Source organism: Micropterus dolomieu, linkage group LG03, assembly GCF_021292245.1.
Source record: "Micropterus dolomieu isolate WLL.071019.BEF.003 ecotype Adirondacks linkage group LG03, ASM2129224v1, whole genome shotgun sequence".
Taxonomy (NCBI): domain Eukaryota; kingdom Metazoa; phylum Chordata; class Actinopteri; order Centrarchiformes; family Centrarchidae; genus Micropterus; species Micropterus dolomieu.
This window is the reverse complement of record NC_060152.1, coordinates 17,192,086-17,197,529: the sequence shown is the minus strand read 5'-3', so window position 1 is coordinate 17,197,529 and position 5,444 is coordinate 17,192,086. Positions and strand designations below refer to the sequence as shown.

Here is a 5,444-nt window from a genome sequence, read left to right as displayed (position 1 = left end):
ACCAAGGCTCTTCTCCCCCGATAGCTCAGTTTGGCCGGACGGCCAGCTCTAGGAAGGGTTCTGGTTGTCCCAAACGTCTTCCATTTGAGGATTATGGAGGCCACTGTGCTCTTAGGAACCTTAAGTGCAGCAGAAATTGTTTTGTAACCTTGGCCAGATCTGTGCCTTGCCACAATTCTGTCTCTGAGCTCTTCAGGCAGTTCCTTTGACCTCATGATTCTCATTTGCTCTGACATGCACTGTGAGCTGTAAGGTCTTATATAGACAGGTGTGTGGCTTTCCTAATCAAGTCCAATCAGTATAATCAAACACAGCTGGACTCAAATGAAGGTGTAGAACCATGTCAAGGATGATCAGAAGAAATAGACAGCACCTGAGTTAAATATGAGTGTCACGGCAAAGGGTCTGAATACTTATGACCATGTGATATTTCAGTTTTTCTTTTTTAATAAATTTGCAAAAATTTCTACATTTCTGTTTTTTTCTGTCAAGATGGGGTGCTGAGTGTACATTACTGAGAAATAAAATGAACTTTTTAGATTTTTGGAAAATGGCTGCAATGAAACAAAGAGTGAAAAATTTAAAGGGGTCTGAATACTTTCCGTACCCACTGTATGTCTACATGCTGCTGTCAGAATCTGTTCCTGTGCCATACTGAGGTCTTGTTTGAAGACAGGAAAAATGATGGTATCCACTACCTTTTGATTAACACAAGATTTGCCTCTTTAAGTACTTTTCCAGATTAAGGGTTAATCACTCAGTATTTAAGTCTAATGCATTCATGAGATTATACCTTCAGTATCTCTTTGTATTAAAAATTTGTCTCAAGAGGTGTATGCTCAGACTTTTCATTTTTGAGTTGTTGACCTTCATCACTGCAGGAGTGATGCATCATGTTCATCTTTTTCAGCTGCTGAAATACTTTGGTCCTAAGGCACGCTGAAATGTATCGACGGGAAAATGTAAACCTGGCCACAACTGCTCTTCCATTTACTCTGACTGCATGTGTGTGATTGGAAAAAGTTGTATGACACATTTTTATGTGATTAATTGTTTTTTGCATTTAAAATTAAATGAAACCACTAATTATCTACAAGTTTGAAATGTCTGTATTTTATCAGTTTGCCTGCTATCTGGTAACTCCTACAATGTTTTGATACTAATTAAGTGTCCTCATTATTTTGCATCAACTTGTGTCGTTATTCTTGCCTCATATAATGGAATATAGTTTTATTTTCTATGTCAAGGCTTAAGAAGAATTCCACATAAGTGTACTAGTCAGAGACACAGACAAGTGACAAATGAAAACCCAGAATGAGTGGAGAAAGACACTAAATGCAGGAGCTTCCATGCATGAGGAGTCATTGAATAGTTAATAGAATAGAGAGTATAAAAACGTATTTGAATTATAAACTGTGGTCTTCATTGGCACAAAATCTCAACCAAAAACCAACAGGATGTTTTAGACGATGTTCTCCACCACCACCATCATCAAAAAACCAAATAAGAAAATACACTGCTCAAAGAAATAAAGGGAACACTAAAATAACACATCCTAGATCTGAATGAATGAAATAATCTCATTAAATACTCCTTTCTTTACATAGTTGAATGTACTGACAACAAAATCACACAAAAATGATCAATGGAAATCAAATTTATCAACCCATGGAGGTCTGGATTTGGAGTCACAGTGAAAATCACAGTGGAAAACCACACTACAGGCCGATCCAACTGTGATGTAATGTCCTTAAAACAAGTCAAAATGAGGCTCAGTAGTGTGTGTGGCCTCCATGTGCCTGCATGACCTCCCTACAATGCCTGGTCATGCTCCTGATGAGGTGGCGGATGGTCTCCTGAGGGATCTCCTCCTGGACTAAAGCATCCGCCAACTCCTGGACAGTCTGTGGTGCAACGTGGCGTTGGTGGATGGAGCAAGACATGATGTCCCAGATGTGCTCAATTGGATTCAGGTCTGGGGAACGGGCGGGCCAGTCCATAGCATCAATGCCTTCCTCTTGCAGGAACTGCTGACACACTCCAGCCACATGAGGTCTAGCATTAAGAGGAACCCAGGGCCAACCGCACCAGCATATGGTCTCACAAGGAGTCTGAGGATCTCATCTCGGTACCTTATGGCAGTCAGGCTACCTCTGGCGAGCACGTCTGTCACATGTGCTCAGTGTGAACCTGCTTTCATCTGTGGAGAGCACAGGGCGGCAGTGGTGAATTTGCCAATCTTGGTGTTCTCTGGCAAATGCCAAACATCCTGCACAGTGTTGGGCTGTAAGCACAACCCCCACCTGTGGATGTCGGGCCCTCATACCACCCTCCTGGAGTCTGTTTCTGACCGTTTGAGCAGACACATGCACATTTGTGGCCTGCTGGAGGTCATTTTGCAGGGCTCTGGCAGTGCTCCTCCTGCTCCTCCTTGCACAAAGGCGGAGGTAGCGGTCCTGCTGCTAGGTTGTTGCCCTCCTACGGCCTCCTCCACGTCTGCTGATGTACTGGCCTGTCTCCCGGTAGCGCCTCCATGCTCTGGACACTACGCTGACAGACACAGCAAACCTTCTTGCCATAGCTCGCATTGATGTGCCATCCTGGATGAGCTGCACTACCTGAGCCACTTGTGTAGGTTGTATACTCCATCTCGTGCTACCACTAGAGTGAGAGCACCGCCAGTATTCAAAAATGACCAAAACATCAGCCAGGAAGCATAGGAACTGAGAAGTGGTCTGTGGTCACCACCTGCAGAACTACTCCTTTATTGGGGGTGTCTTGCTAATTGCCTATAATTTCCACCTGTTGTCTATACCATTTGCACAACAGCATGTGAAACTGATTGTCAGTCAGTGTTGCTTCCTAAGTGGACAGTTTGATTTCACAGGAGTGTGATTGACTTGGAGTTACATTTTGTTGTTTAAGTGTTCCCTTTATTTTTTTGAGCAGTGTACATTTTTGAAAAGTCCCCACCAGTGTTCTTGTTTAATGAATCTAAAGGGGCATGAATCTGCTGTGAAAACTTGTGGTGGCTCCAATAGTTTGAGAGACTGATATGTTTTTTCCTTTATCACCCAGTTACCTTTTAGTATGCCCCATTATCCTGCACTTTTTGGCTATATTTTCAGACAATATGTAAGATTTAGTCCAAATTGCTCTACTGATTTGTTTTTTACATATACACTGACTATTATTATGTATATGACTTGTAAGTTTTTATATTAGATATAGATACTATATAGATCTTTGTAATGCAAATATATGTCTGTGAATGTTCTCAGTCATCCAGGTCATAGTTATCCAAAGTCAAGTCAAGGGCACCAGTTGCTCTTGACTTGACTTTAACCTTCTTTGGATAATGCAAAGAAATATTTCACTCAACATTAACATTATCAATTATGATAACAAACTACTTTTCTGTCTGCACCTACTCCCTAATGAGAACATGCTAGTATTTGTTTCTTTCCCTCACATTCCAGGCTTTATTTCCAAAGTACATCGTCTTTCCAGTTTAAGAAATTATGACATAAGGATATTAAGAGATTATAACATGAGAAGTACATCACTACTGGGAATATTTACAATAATATTGGTGAACTGAACTGAGGTATCAAACTTTTGCCTTTCTAAATATGAGATAACATGCAATCCATAAATACAGTCATTTTTAAGTTATTATTTGCTCTGTTGTGAGAGGCTGAAATTGTAAATTATGGTAGATGGAGGTTGATGCATCATGGAGAAAACCACCCACAGCACTGTTACCTGCATACAATAATTTAATCAAAAAACTGTCCCATTTATTATCACAGAAAGTCAATCAGTCTGTCTGCCTAGAAAATGAATCATTCTCTACTAAACTGAGGGACAGCATGAATGAACTTTTCTCCCAGTCTTTGAGTTTTCTGGCGTGTCACATATTCTTGGAGGAGACTGTTGGAGCTCCAATTGTTGGCAAGTGTTGACGTGGTGATTGTGTTAGGCCCACTAAGTGGCAGCTTCAGCTGACAGCCACAGATGGTGCTCCCAGATTACAGAGCAACCCCCCCCCCCCATCCCCACATGCTGCTGCCATGCACCATGCCATCACTGTAGGCAACAGAATAATGTAACTCTTAGTTGTGAAGGGCTGTGCTGAGGACCAGAAAAGTGTGGGCAGACACCGCCCACCACTCTTACTGCACTGTATGCTGATGAGTGAGTGTAGCTGTATTTGGAGTCAAGGCATGTTTGTAATCTATTTTTGCGTCGACATGCTCTGGCTTGTATCCACAGAGAATTTGCAGGAGTAAGATTTTAGAAAAGCTCAAGGGAACACTTATTACTACAATTTATGACAGACCTATATGTGAAATGTTGCAATTAACCTCACAGCCCTTGTAGTAAATTAACAAATAGCAATCATTTATTATTAAGAACGCTAATAATTTATGCAAATCAATATAAAGATCATCCTTGTGTCTATAAATAGGAATCCTATAATGTGGCACTAATGATAGTAGTGCTAAAATAGATCCCTGCTATTGCCACTGGCTTAAAGATGTATTTACATCAAATGGCTTACTTTGTTCTCCAATTTATATCTAGATTAAAAAGGTGAAGTCAGACATGAAGGAGTGAGAAGAAGTGAGCGTATAATCACTGCAACTGTGCAAAAAACATTAGTCTGTTTAATTCACATGATTTTCCCCCATGTCTGTTGTGTGATGCCATGCTTGACAAGCCCAGTTCCTTGCTGCCACATGGCATGCCATACGGTATCGAGTTGGTGAAGTGTCCAGCCTGAGTTCCTGCCACCCTTTCTGGCTCTTTTAATAAGGGAGTCATCTACAGGCAGCATGGAGGGCTCACAGCTTTCTCTGACAGCCATGTGTCCGTGTCTGAACAGAGCTACGTACAGGGCAGAGGGACAAGGTAAACAGTCTGGACTAAAATATTGTCTGTGTATGATAAAATGTGTGTCCTTAAAGTCATTATTCTTTCATTAGAAGTTCCCAAATGGCAGCTGGCTGCTGCTCATCACACGCACAGCAGCAGGCTCCAGGTGTTTTGAAGTTGTGGAAAAGTGCTGTGGACTGAGATGCTGCTCATGGTTGCTGGTATTTCTCCCATAGAGTCTATGTCTGCTGGTATTCCTCTCAAGTGGAATCAGTAATTTCAGGCTGGCTGGGTTGTGCCCGATTGGAGTGGGCTGTTGATGAAGAGCTGACCTGTTGACTGGGGACAGAAACAAACGCCTGCTCTAATACTAGATATGATATAAACACATACATTTGTACATTGTGAATTATTGTCAATCTTTTTAGGACTTTTGTGACTAACAATGGCATTTGCATACAAGGACAATATTAATTAATTACAGTGATGAATATTGAGTCATGGGTGGTTTTATTTTTAAGGGAGGGAACTTATAATGGGGGGGGGGGGGGGGGGGGGGGGGGGGG

The 5,444-nt window shown here is 41.6% G+C and overlaps 1 long non-coding RNA gene across 2 annotated transcripts in view; it reads right to left on the bottom strand.

Moving 5' to 3' along the window:
- Positions 1 to 4,645: 4,645 nt before the first annotated feature.
- The window catches only part of LOC123968174, a 9,241-nt gene continuing 8,442 nt past the window's right edge, over positions 4,646 to 5,444 (bottom strand). For both annotated transcript variants that reach the window (XR_006824404.1, XR_006824403.1), the window contains exon 4: positions 4,646 to 5,217. This is a non-coding gene — a long non-coding RNA (uncharacterized LOC123968174). The remainder of the gene's footprint in view (positions 5,218 to 5,444) is intronic.